Source organism: Neoarius graeffei, chromosome 4 (genome assembly GCF_027579695.1).
Source record: "Neoarius graeffei isolate fNeoGra1 chromosome 4, fNeoGra1.pri, whole genome shotgun sequence".
NCBI lineage: Eukaryota > Metazoa > Chordata > Actinopteri > Siluriformes > Ariidae > Neoarius > Neoarius graeffei.
In genome coordinates, this window is record NC_083572.1 from 111,590,229 (window position 1) to 111,603,733 (window position 13,505).

At 40.1% G+C, this 13,505-nt stretch overlaps 1 protein-coding gene across 1 annotated transcript in view; it reads right to left on the minus strand.

Annotated features, from left to right (window-relative positions):
* Window positions 1-5,305, minus strand: part of oca2 (oculocutaneous albinism II) — a 315,932-nt gene extending 310,627 nt beyond the window's left edge. Inside the window, exon 1 of the mRNA XM_060918405.1 lies at window positions 5,097-5,305. The gene's annotated coding sequence lies outside the window, so the exon portion shown is untranslated. The remainder of the gene's footprint in view (window positions 1-5,096) is intronic.
* Between the last annotated feature and the right edge of the window lie 8,200 nt (window positions 5,306-13,505).

Genomic DNA, 13,505 nt, shown 5'->3' on the forward strand with positions numbered 1-13,505 from the left:
CCTGGCCGCACCCACCTTATAGAGTACCACACTGAGACACCCCCGGGGGTGGTGGTGCATAGCCGCCCTTACCGCTTACCCAAACACAAAAAAAAGGTGGTTCGGGATGAACTCAAGGCCATGCTCAACATGGGCATAATCGAGGAGTCACACAGTGACTGGAGCAGCCCAGTGGTCCTGGTACCCAAGACCGATGGGTCAGTCTGGATCTGTGTAGACTATAGGAAGGTCATCGCAGTGTCTACATTCAACACATACCCAATGCCTCGCATTGATGAGTTGCTCGATCGGTTAGGTGCTGCTCGCTTTTATTCGACACTGGATCTAATGAAGGGATATTGGCAGATCTCCTTGACTCCTCTATCCCGAGAGAAAATGGCCTTTTCCACACCATTTGGATTACACCAGTTTGTCACACTTCCTTTTGGGTTATTTGGGGGTCCTGCTACATTCCAGCAGCTCATGGACAAGATCCTCCATCCCCACGCCGCATATGCGGCAGCGTATCTTGATGACCTTATTATATACAGCAATGATTGGCCGTGGCACCTGGAACACCTTAGGGCCATCCTAGAGTCACTGAGCCATGTGGGGCTCACAGCTAACCCTAGCTAACCACAGCTAACTTTTACACTCCCCTGACTTCTCTCTCCCTTTTATTTTGCTGATGGATGCATCGGACAGAGGGCTGGGGGCCATTTTGTCCCAGGAGGTGGAGGGCGAGGAATGTCCCATGCTGTACATCAGCTGCAAGCTTTCAATGTGGAAAAGTAAGTACAGCACCATAGAAAAGGAGTGCCTGGCTATCAAGTGGGTGGTCCTCACCCTCTGATACTACTGGCTGGGGTGCCCTTTCACCCTCTGTTCAGACCATGTGCCCCTCCAGTGGCTCCACCGCATGAAGAATGTGCGGATCACCCGTTGGTATCTCGCCCTTCAGCCATTTAAATTCGAGGTGGTCCACAGGCCAGGGGCGCAGATGGTGGTGGTAGACTTCCTATCCCATCGGGGGATGTCCACTGCAGGCCACACGGCTCCCCGGCCTGAGCCGGGTGGTGGGGGTATGTGGCAGCAGGGATGTGGCCTAGCATCAGTTTGTGAATGGAGGGCGGGGCCAGGGAAAGTGAGTGGCAAAGTCAATGCACCTGTTATCAATTAATGTTGTGTGTGTGTGTGTTTGTTTGTTACAGTGACAGTGGAGGTTAGAAAAGGAGGGAGAGAGTGAAGAGAAGGGAGCTCTCCCGACCAGAACATGTGTGTGTCTGTGTGTGAGCAGCGAGTGAGTGAGTGAGTGAGTGAGTGAGTGAGTGAGTGAGTGAGTGAGTGAGTGAGTGACGCTGAAAAGCAACGAAAATAGTAAAAATAAAGCATGTGAACATCAGCTCCCGCCTGCCATGCTTCTGTACTCCACCCACATCAGGGACATATTACAGCACCCAAACATCTTGAGATTCTGAGAAGGTTCCTGCAGTGGATACAACTTTAAACTTCCTGAGTTCCTGTAAAAAGTCCCTGTGGTAAAAATGCATCTAATGTTCCAAGGTTCCTGAAATGGCTTCTCCAGTGGAAACATTGCAAAAGTTCAGAGGTTCATGAAAAGTTTCCTGTGGTACAAAGGCATCTAAAGGTGATGAGTTCCTGACAAGGTTCTTACTGTGAAAATGCACATAAAATACAGGAGCTGTTATAGTTATACTGAATTCTGAGAGTTCCTGAAAAGGTTCCAGCAGCAGAAACATTCCTAAAGCTTCTGGCTTTCTAAAATGGTTCTTTGCTGTGAAAATAGATTGACCTGAACTGGCCCAAAAGCATTGCAGCATAAAGATCATCGTTAAATGGTTGCGCGAGCAGCACAATGAACACTCTCTCTCTGAGTTAAGATGCTCTTCATGTTAAGAGGCTTTTGGGAAACCCACCCCTGAACTGAATTGAATCAAATTGAACCAAACTGATTTGAATTAAATCACTTCAAAATAAATCAAACCAAACTCAACCTCAATTCACAAACTCAAACTCAATTGAATTGAATTGAACTGAACTAAACTGAATTGAATCGAATCGAATTGAACCAAGTCAAACTGATTTGAAATTAATTAAGTTGATCTGAACTTAACCAAATCAAATCAAATCACATCGAATCAAACTGAACTGAACTTAATTGAATCAAATCAAACTGAAGTCAGACAAACTGATTTGAACTGAGTCAAATTGAAATAAATCAAAGCAAAGCAAATTCAATTTTATTGCACTGAATCGAATCAAATCAAATCAAATCATATTGAATCAAACCAAGCTGAACCGAACCGAACTATAGTTACAGTGTCAGCGTTACTGTCCATGGAACATTTCAGTATAAATTCTCGCTGTTTCTCTTTCTCATCACAGTGTTCTGCTGTAACACACTCCCACATGGTTGTGTGCTCTATCTGCCCCTGCTGGAGTGGAGGAAATATGACTCTTTTAGTCGCACTCAGAGAAAGCTTTTGTTCTCTTGTGGTCATTTCCTGCCACAATAGTCTGGAACAGTCATGCAGCCACATAAAAGTCTGTTCCCTGAGGCACACGATCACACACACACACTCACACACGTCATGTCAGCACAAGATGAAGATGGAGCTACAGTTGTTTCATTATCTATGACCAATCACTTGGATTTGCTTGTGCATCCCAGAGACTCTCATCTTTCATGAAACTTCCCCAGCGGTGTTCAGGCCTCACCATGAGCCACAGTCGGGAAAGGAAGCGAGACAGTGCATGGGAAAAATAAAAACAAATCAATTTCATCAAAACACACACACACACACACACACACACACATCCAGGCTTGATTCTGCTAAAATGGAAATTGTTCATGTTTCATAAAAAGCACTAAAAATGTTCAATAAGAGATTATATGCTTCATTACATGCCCCTCAAGTTCTTCGGCTCCTACTGTGAAAGTTCATGGTTGATCTGAAAAGATTCCTGCACACATGTGAACACGTGCCTGAAATACCCGAGTTCCTAAAATGCTCTGCAGTTAAAAAGCTCCTAAAGCTCTTGGATTAACAAAACATTTCTTACTAAGAAGAATCTAAAATGTCTGGGGGCCTAAAAAAAAAGTTCATGCAGTGAAGGTTAAAAATTAAAAGTTCCTTCTGATGGAATTGCACCTAGACTTCCCAAAAGGTTCCCAGACTGGAAATATCCCTAAAGTTCCTGGGTGTCTGAAAAGGTTCCTCTTTAAAAGCTCTAAAAGTTCACAAAAAAGGTTATTGATTTGAAAATGCTTCCAAATTTCCTGAGCAGGTTCCAGTCAGATGGGAAAAAAATGCATCTGAATTTCTGGCGTTCCTGAAAGTGTCATTTAAAGGAAAAAAAACCTCTTCAATTACCCCTTCACACATTCATTTTTCTCAAATTAATTAGAGTTAATTTCCTGGATTTGTTAAAAAAATTCACCTCAAGTCCCTCAAAATATGAAAAGTGGAACTGCATCTAAATCCCTAAAGGTTCCTGCAGTGAGAATGCTGAAGCTCCTGAATGTCTGAAAAGTTATTTGCTGTGGAACTGAAGTTGTGTGAAGTTTGTGAGTTCCTGACAAGGTTCCTGTTGTGAAAGATTCTTCTTTTGAAAATGCATTTGAATGTCCTGGGTTCCTGAAAAGGTTCTTGTTTGTTTTTTCCTCTTGGGGGGGGGGGGGGGGGTATATTTAATGATGTCACACATGACATTTATTTTGATGAAAGTGAGATTTAATACGATTCGTACCATTTAACTGATGTGATATTTTACTGAGATCCACATTAACAGTTTATTAACTGGAGTTCACCTGCTTGATATTTCATCTTCAGTTTTGCTTGTTTGTCGTTTTACTACCAAAATATTCACAAATTTATTTCTGGAAAAAAATCCACGGCACTGAAAAATCTTTAAAAATCAAATGTGTAAAGACAGAAGTTCTTAGAGTTCCTAATGTTCCTAAACATCGGTACCATACGGTTCCTCTCGCCTCCACTGTCACTCCTAAGCGCGCACACACTGTTTACTTTCAGGACTTTGGACTCAATCCTAATGCTGTGTTACACACAATGGTAAAGATTAACACACACACACACACACACACACACACTATAATTTTAGCAATGATGAAATATTTCAGTCTGACAAACACCTCATAATATTTAATATTTATTTTTCAGAATATTAATTAGAAATAATATTTATTGTGATGTGTCTAATTTGTCTAATCTTTCTAGAAAGAAAGAAAGAAAGAAAGAAAGAAAGAAAGAAAGAAAGAAAATGTTCATTTATATTTATAAAAGTCAGGGTGTACTTAATTTTTAAATTTCTTTTTTTTTTTACAAATATCATTTATTTAATTTCATACAAGGCTCTTTGTCATTTTAGTCATTTAATTTGACTAGCCCCGCCCATTAAAATTAAAATACAGAAGAAGAAGAAAAAAATCGAATGAAACAAACAAATACAGGTTTAGATCAATAAAAGGAAGTGAAATTCTCTGCTGTAAAGATATTATCATTAATTACACCAAATTAACTCCCTAATAATAATAAATGTGGGGTGTACTTACTTTTTTCTTGGTTTTGGACATTCCTGTTTTTGGTGTTTATAAATAATAGAATTTATTCATGAGTCTCCTTGTCAGTTAAGTTGATTTACATTTACTAATCCCTTTTTTAAATAAACAAACGACAAATAAATAAATTGATTGATTGATTGATTGATTGATTGATTGATTGATTGATTGATTGATTGATTGATTGATTGATTGGGGGAGCTGGTTGGTTTTGGACAAATAATGCCATATTCTGATGAGTCCAATCGTTGTTTCAGGTAATTTAATATAATTAATAAATAAAAATAAAATCAAAGAAAAAGAAAATCATTAGTGAAATAAAAAGGTCTTAGATTCATTCGATGTGCATTGCAGGACACTTTTAAAAATAACATCAAGAAAGCTTCAGCGTTCCTCAGATATAACGTTAAAGTTTGTTTGTTTTGTGTGAGAGAAGTTTGAGAGTAGAACCGGATTAAATCTAAGTAACCCATCAAGAACCTGATTGAAGCGTTATATAAATGTAAGAACTGTTTACCTGGTAAAAATGATGGACCTGATGAAGATGATGATGAAGGTTCAGTAATTTTATGAAGAATTAACTGAGCGTCTCCATTGATATTTATGCGCTGAGGGCTCTGATGATCAGATGTTCTCCACGCTGGAACAGTAGACAGGATCTTCTTGAGCTGTGGAGGTTGAGGAGGAGGAAGAGGAGGAGGAATGATGGAGGTGATGAAGGTGCTGGAGACTCAGAGGAGAATGCAGGGCTGTGAGTGAACTTTCATCTGGAGAGAGAGGGAGGAACCAGAGCAGAACTGGCCCCAATGTGAGGACGGAGGACGGACTGTGATCTCTGTATTCCTGTCCTTGTGAGGCCCTCACACTGAGAGAATTATTAACACAGATAATTAACACCATACTCACTTCAATAATTCACCTGTGGCTCTTTTAAACAAAAGCAGTCAAAGAAATGAAGCAGTTCTGTTTGTAGGGACCAGATAAACATCCCACAAGGTCCCCATTAAGATATAAAAACATGGCCACACACACAGAGTAAAGTCGAATATCACACGTGAAAGTATTAAAGCGTTAAAGCAGCAGCTATGTGGCATAACGACACTGAACACTGATTTCACAAATTTTTTTGTTAATCATCATTAGTATTTTTTTAAATCATTTTAATTCCATACATAGATGTAGAAACGCACACACAGAGGAATGTATAATCAGTTATATGAAACCTGTTACTCTGCTCTAAAGTCACGAGCTTTGAGGTGAAACCGAGAAACTTCATTTGTGAATGAAGCGATGAGCTGATAGATCATCCACAAAGCCGGTCACTGAGGGAGTCACCTGGTCCACGATGAGACGTCACTTCAGGATACACACCACACTCCAGGCTCACTGCGTCACATGGAGAACCGCTTCAGTGGAAAACATTCGCCTCGAGGAGCATCCTCGACTCACGACTGTCCACAGAAACGCTGCTTCAGCTCGAGGGAACAGCGTGAGCACAGAAGAGAGAAAGAACGCCAGTGTGTTACAGTAAACTCTGTGAGAGAAATGAGATGAAATCATCTGCATTTCTGTGTGAGAGATTATTTTATTAGGTCAGTGGCTGACAGTGACACAACACTGAAATGAACAAGTGATATGTAAAAAAAAATACAGTCATGTGAAAAAGAAAGTACACCCTCTTTCAAGTCTAGGTTTTAAGTGTCAGGACATAATAAAAAAAAATCATCTGGTCCTTACCAGGTCTTAAATTAGGCAAATACAACCTCAGATGACCAATAACACACAACATATTCACCCTGTCATTATTTATTTAACACAAAGTAAGCCAAAAATGCAGTAGCAGTGTGTGAAAAATTAAGTACACCCTTACTGCTTCCATAGAAATTATGAAAGCAATTAGCAGCCAGGTGTTGCTGATCAAATGAATTTGATTAATTGATCATCAGCAAGTGTGGCCACCTCTTACAAAGCAGAAATGTTGGCAGTTTGCTGGTCTGGAACACTCAGGTGTATGGTAACACAATGCCAAGGAGGAAAGACGTCAGCAATGATCTTAGAGAAGCAATTGTTGCTGCACATCAGTCTGGGAAGGGTTATAAGGCCATTTCCAAACAATTTGAAATCCATCATTCTATTGTGAGAAAGATTATTCAGAAGTGGAAAACATTCAAAGCAGTTGCCGATCTTCCCAGCAGTGGACGTCCCAGCAAATTTACTCCAAGGTCAGACCATGCAATGCTCAGAGAATTGCAAAAAACCCAAGAACTACATCTATGGCTCTACAGGCCACAGTTAGCATGTTCAATGTTAAAGTTCATGACAGTATAATTAGAAAAAGGCTGTGCAAGTATGGCTTGTTTGGAAGGGTTGCCAGAAGAAAGCCTCTTCTATCTAAAAAGAACATGGCAGCATGGTTTAGGTTTGCAAAGATGCATCCAAACAAGCCACAAGCCTTCTGGAACAATGTCCTTTGGACAGATGAGACCAAAGTGGAAGTGTTTGGCCATAATGCACAGCGCCACATTTGGCGAAAACTAAACACAACATACCAACCATCAATCATGGTGGTGGAGGGGTGATGATTTGGGCTTGTTTTGCAGCCACAGGGCCTGGGCACCTTGCAGTCATTGAGAGGCTGTCCACACGGCAACAGATTCAGGTGAATCTGATAAAATTGTTTATCGTTTCGGCCTGGCATCCACACGGCACCGGCATTTTGGGTGCCCCAAAACGATATTTTTTGAGAACGGGTTCCAGAGTGGAAAAATCTGGCAACGGTGCCGTTGCGAAGTCGTCTGGATGAGTAGAACGGATTTGTTTATGATGACGTCACAACCACATGACTAGAACAAGCAGCACTCTCGCTGTTTTGTATGAACCACTGCATTGCATTCACTTTTGTATACAGCTTTTCTTTTAAATAAACAAGTAACTGAACCATTTCTTGAATTTCTTTTTTTATTGGATAAGACTGCTTTTCAAAATGTTCACACACAATATAAAAAGTGATATAAATTATATAAAAATGCTTTTCAAAATGTTCACACACAATAAGAAAATTAAGTTATATAAAACTATGCACACTAATAAAACTAATTTGTACACACAGAAGGTACGATTTCCTCGCGTAGTCGCAGCCATCTTCTTCTTGTTGTTGTGTGTTTGTTCCTGTGAGTGCTTCACACCGGGTAGAAGAAGGGGTTTATGCGCATGCATTATACTTCTTCTATTGTTCTGGTGTCTCCGATGGGACCGTCTTACAGCGCACGTAGAGGTGTGGCATGTGTATTGCATCGTTTTCAGCAAGCGTTGCGTTGCCATATGTACCTGATATTTTACTGATCCATTGCCCATGTGGACGCGATATTTTTTTAAATAAAATCTCGTTGTCGTTGTCGTGTGGATGTAGCCTGAGTCAACCATGAACTTCTCTGTATACCAAAGTATTCTAGAGGCAAATGTGAGGCCATCTGTCCAACAGCTAAAGCTTGGCCGCAATTGGGTCATGCAACAGGACAATGATCCCAAGCACACCAGCAAATCTACAGCAGAATGGCTGAAAAAGAAAAGAATCAAGGTGGTGGAATGGCCAAGTCAAAGTCCAGACCTCAACCCAATTGAAATGCTGTGGTGGGACCTTAAGAGATCTGTGCATAAACAAATGCCCTCAAACATGAATGAATTGAAGCAATGTTGTAAAGAAGAGCGGGCCAAAATTCCTCCACAATGATGTGAGAGACTGACAAAATCATACAGAAAATGATTGCTTCAAGTTATTGCTGCAAAAGGTGGTTCTACAAGCTATAGAATCATGGGGTGTACTTACTTTTTCACACATGGATTCTGCATTTTCACTTAATTTTTGTTAAATAAATGATGACATGGTGGAATCTGTTGTGTGTTGCTTTACACCTAAGGTTAGATTTGCATCATTTTAGGACCTGGTAAGGATCAGATGATTTTTTGTTATGTCTTGATTGGTAAAACCATGTAACTGGAAGAGGGTGTACTTTCTTTTTCACATGACTGTATATCTATAGAAATAATACATGCATTTAGATGGGGTGCCAATTTTTTTTTACATGACAAAGTTGGCATCAAGTTTCTTTCTAGATAAGAACCCCCCCTCCCCCCAAAAAAAAACCACACCAACACAGATATTTCATTTAGTTTATTCATAAATGGGGTGCCAATAATTTTATTGCCATATTCAGTTTATTCAGGGCCCCCCAAAATCATTGTTTAGTTTCTTTATAGGTGGGGTGCTAAAACTTATATTTATTTATTATCAGCACAACCAATTGAGAGATTTTAGACAGGTTTTTGATTGAGTGAGTGAGTCATTAAAGGGATCCTCCAATGGATTTATTCTCAAACTTATTTTCAGTAAAAAGTCGTCGCAGATTTAAAAAATCAAACTTTCATTTTCGGAACCCAAATAGTGTTTGAAAAAAATGAATTTTCTTTAAAATGTCAGATGGGCTTCCTGCGGTGGTGATGTATGCGATGACATCATGTAGCGGTCACTTGCAGCAACTCAGCTGTTTATATTCTCTGTTTACATTGTAATTTTCCTCGTTTTACAAGTATTTTAATTAGTGCTGTCAAAAATGTCGCGTTATTAACGCGTTAACTTGACTCAATTTTAACGGCGATAATTTTTTTATCGCGAGATTAACGCTCTGTGACATGATGTAGGTTTTTCATAAGCTTTTGAAACTGCCATGAACTTGGAACAGAGACTTTGCTTAGAAAAACGATAGCAACTAGACTGTAATGCCACGCCCCGCACAGCCAGAGTCCTCTGCCCTCCCCCGAAGAGCCACGGTGCTCGGCTTAGGTTTCATTTTCCCATCGGCGGCTCCAGCACGACTTTGCAGTGGCTGTGACAAGACGTGTTATGCTCTGCAATAAAAAAAAAAACATTGGTACAACCAGTGTTCGAACTATGCCGGTATTTTCGGGGGGGGGGTCCTTTTTTTCCCTTGGGGGGGTGCTTGCGCTTGTCTCAGAGTGCAGCTCTCCATCGCGCGCTCACTTCAGATATGCAAATCCTTCCCGTTACACACGATTGCTATGTCAATAAACATCATTTTGCCAATATTTTAGAGACCCCCCCAACATTTCCCAAATCATGTTTTCAAGGGATCTCATGTCTGTTTCAGGGGATCTCGGATCCCCCGAGTAACCCTGTAGTTCGAACGGTGAGCAAGCCCATTCACTTTTTTATGCTGATAAGAGAATTACAATGGTTTTTCATGTGACAAAAATGTGCGATTAAATTGCAATTAATCGTGAGTTAACTATTACAGTCGCGACATTAATCGCGATTAAATATTTTAATCACTTGACAGCACTAATTTTAATGCATTTATCAGTTTTTAAATAAGTATGCCTCATTGTGTATCATATAAATGCCACGAAGATGCTAAAAAGAAAGCACAAGCTGGAACTAGACTCCATTTCCACAGAGAAAATGCAAAGTGTGATTGATCAGCTGGAACAGAGCGTCACTGAGAGAAACTGGATCAGACACGAGACCTCACACTGCAAAATCTTTTTTACATCATCTACAGAAAGTGTGTGTGGCTGCACGCTCTAATATCTCTGTTTAAAATGTCTCAACTTGCAGTGCAACATGACAATTTATGCTCTAAAATCTTTTTTTTTTTTACATGATCTACATCAGTGTTTATCAACCACTAGGCCGTGGCGCATTAGTGGGCTGTGAAGCACCATCTAGTGCTTCAGTGAGCTGCAATTTTTTTTTAAATGAGTGAGTGAATTAGTGAGGTAAACTACCCTGAAGATGCCGAGTGTCAAGCATTTGGGTATAAAAATAAGCCCGATCACTGAAAAAGTGAACAGAGCCTTTGAGAAGCTCCTATAAACTACATCGTTGGCGACTCGCTGTGGGTTTTTTCCCAAAAATTAATTTGTTCCTTGTATTTTTATGTGACATGATTTTGTTCAGGGTTTTTTTCACTGAGAAAAGCAATCTTTCTAGACAGCAAGAATCACATTGCTATGACAACGTCTACTGTTTATGAGTACATGTGTCAGTACTGTGTATGCGTTATCTCACTGAGTGAGATTTAAACTTCATAAAAGTGACATCTGTTGATTCGTGGATTTTGTTGCCAGTAAAAATCACAGGGTTACAGAACAGTTCTGATTAGATTTTTAGAATTAGAAGCCTTAATTTGTTACATAAACACCACAGCATGGTGAAGTTCTTTCTCTGCAGTTCACCTACCTGAAGCAGTGAAAACACAGAGAGAGAGAGAGAGAGAGAGAGAGAGAGAGAGAGAGAGAGAGAGAGACTTTGACTTTTAAAAAGCTCTTTATTACAAAATCTCAATCAAAAACAGATGTCTTTACACCCCCACTTTTTAAAAAAAAAATTAAAATAACTTAATCAGATGAGGTAGTTACACTCAAGTGGGACGTACTGGTCCCTCAAGAATATCCCTAAATAAAAGAACTTGCCCATTTATTTTACACAAGGCACTGTTCTGACACCATACATTTTCAAAGGAAGTAAGATCTTTCATCTCCCTATAAAAATGAAAATCAATTAAAATCCTGGACTTCACGAGAATTGCAAATCTCAAAACCAAATCATCATCCAGACTCAATTCGACCTTGTTCCTTCTGCTGACATATATGGCTAACTTAGCCTGCCCAATTAGAAAATTCAGTACTTGACACTTCTGACGATGCGTCTTAAAATATTTAAAACCAAAAATAAAAGTAGTCATTGAAAAATCTTCATTAAAAGCAGCAAACAAAGTCTTTAAAATTGAGAATAAAACACCCAGCCTCCCACACTGCATGAATGCATGAAAAACAGTTTCCCTCATTGCACAGAATGGACAATCGTGACTGACATTAGGGTTTAAAACTGAAATAAAAGCATTGACTGCTATTGCACCATGCAATATACGCCACTGCAAGTCCCCACACTTTTTAATTAATGGTGACTTGTATAACGCCCTCCAATTTGGTTTGACCTTGTCTTCAACCTGAAGAACACTGCGCCAAGGTGTGTCGACCCTCGTTTGAAGAGACTTTACATTCATAGCTAAAACACACAGCCTGTACACCATCTTGGAAGAAGGTGACCTTGTCCCCAAAAAAATCACAGGTTTATAACACACATCCGGACATTCATACCCACTTACAGTAATACAACAATTAGGGAATTGGTCATCTTTACTTGGAACCACGACCCCCATACTGTAATCAGCCAACATTTCTGTTGTATTCTCCGACAGCAAAGATTTCCATTTCACCAGGGCTTGGTTAGTGAGACGAACTGATTTCACTCCTAAATGTGCAGCTAGCAGCCCAGCATTGGAAAGAGTGGGTCCAGCAACTCTGATTAAATCCCCAAGAGTGGTCACCTTGGCCTTGAGGAGCATCTCCCTACGGATGGGACATCCTTCTGAAGACAGCTCCATCCTAGATCCATATACCAAAGGTTCCAGAAGTGTCCAGTGTAGAGAGCGGTTGCTTTGATCCTTGATCACTGTAAATAAGGACCACACCTTAAAAAGGTTCCGATAAAACACAGGCAAGTTTTTTAGGTTCATTAACTTAGGATTCATCCAGAACAAAGTCTTATCCAAACCCAGCCCCTCAAAAGACTGAAGGATGATGGTTGCTGCTGCTTTCCAGCTTGTATTTACCGTCCCATTTAAAAACCTCTGCAAAAAGCGTAGGCGAAAGGCTGCCATCCGACTTGGTAGATGTATCAGACCATGTCCCCCTTCCTCTTTTGGAAGGTATAAAACACTTTGTGGAACCCAATGTAACTTATCCCAAAAAAAATTTAATAAGATGGACTGGATCTTTGATAAAAACTAGACAGGAGGGTCAACACACGCAAGGCGATGCCAGAGGGAGGAAGCAACCAGGTTATTGATGACAAGTACGCGCCCTCTGTAGGACATATTTTTCACCAAAAAATTCCATTTTTCAAGGCGGCCTTTAACCTTTTCGACAATTCCATCAAAATTTTTTTGCATAAAAGAACCATTCCCCAAATACACACCCAGGTACTTAAAACCATCTTTTGTCCATAATAACCCGCCAGGAAGAGATAGTGCACCATTAGGCCACTTGCCAATTTGCAGAGCTTCACTTTTTCCCCAGTTTACCTTAGCAGAGGAACATACTTGAAAATTATTAAAAATTTGCAACATGGTATTAACTTCCCCCTGGCTACTTATAAGTATGGCCACATCATCTGCATAAGCAGATAACTTAAAACTGTAGTCATAATTAGGAAACTTAAGCCCATTGATACTACTCCTTAATTTGATCAGAAGCGGTTCAATGGCCAAGGAGTAAAGCATACCCGACAAGGGACAACCTTGTCTAATACCCCTACCTACTTTAAAAGGAACGCACAAGTCACCATTTATTTTCAGTATACTTTCAATGTCACTGTACAAAGCTCTAATTTTGTAAATAAAACCAGGGCTAAAACCAAAGGCTTCTAAAACACAAATTAAATAATTATGCTCAATGCGATCAAATGCCTTTTCTTGGTCAACTAATATAAGGCCAAAATCCAACTTTTGGTTATTCCCAATTTCTAAAATATCTCTTATAAAAGCAATATTGTCATGTATCACCCTCCCTGGCACACAGTAGGTTTGGTCAGGATGAATTACCTCCCCCAAAACCTTAGACAGTCTACCGGCCAACAATTTAGATAGCAGACGATACTCTGCACAGAGGACTGAGACAGGTCTCCATGATCTTATATCGCTGAGATCCCCTTTCTTTGGCAACAAGGTAATCACTGCCCGTCGACAGCTTAGAGGCAACTTTCCCCTAGTCAAGCTATCGTTCAATACAAGCAGCAAATCTGCACCAATGACTGGCCAGAAACACTTGTAGAATTCAATGGGCAACC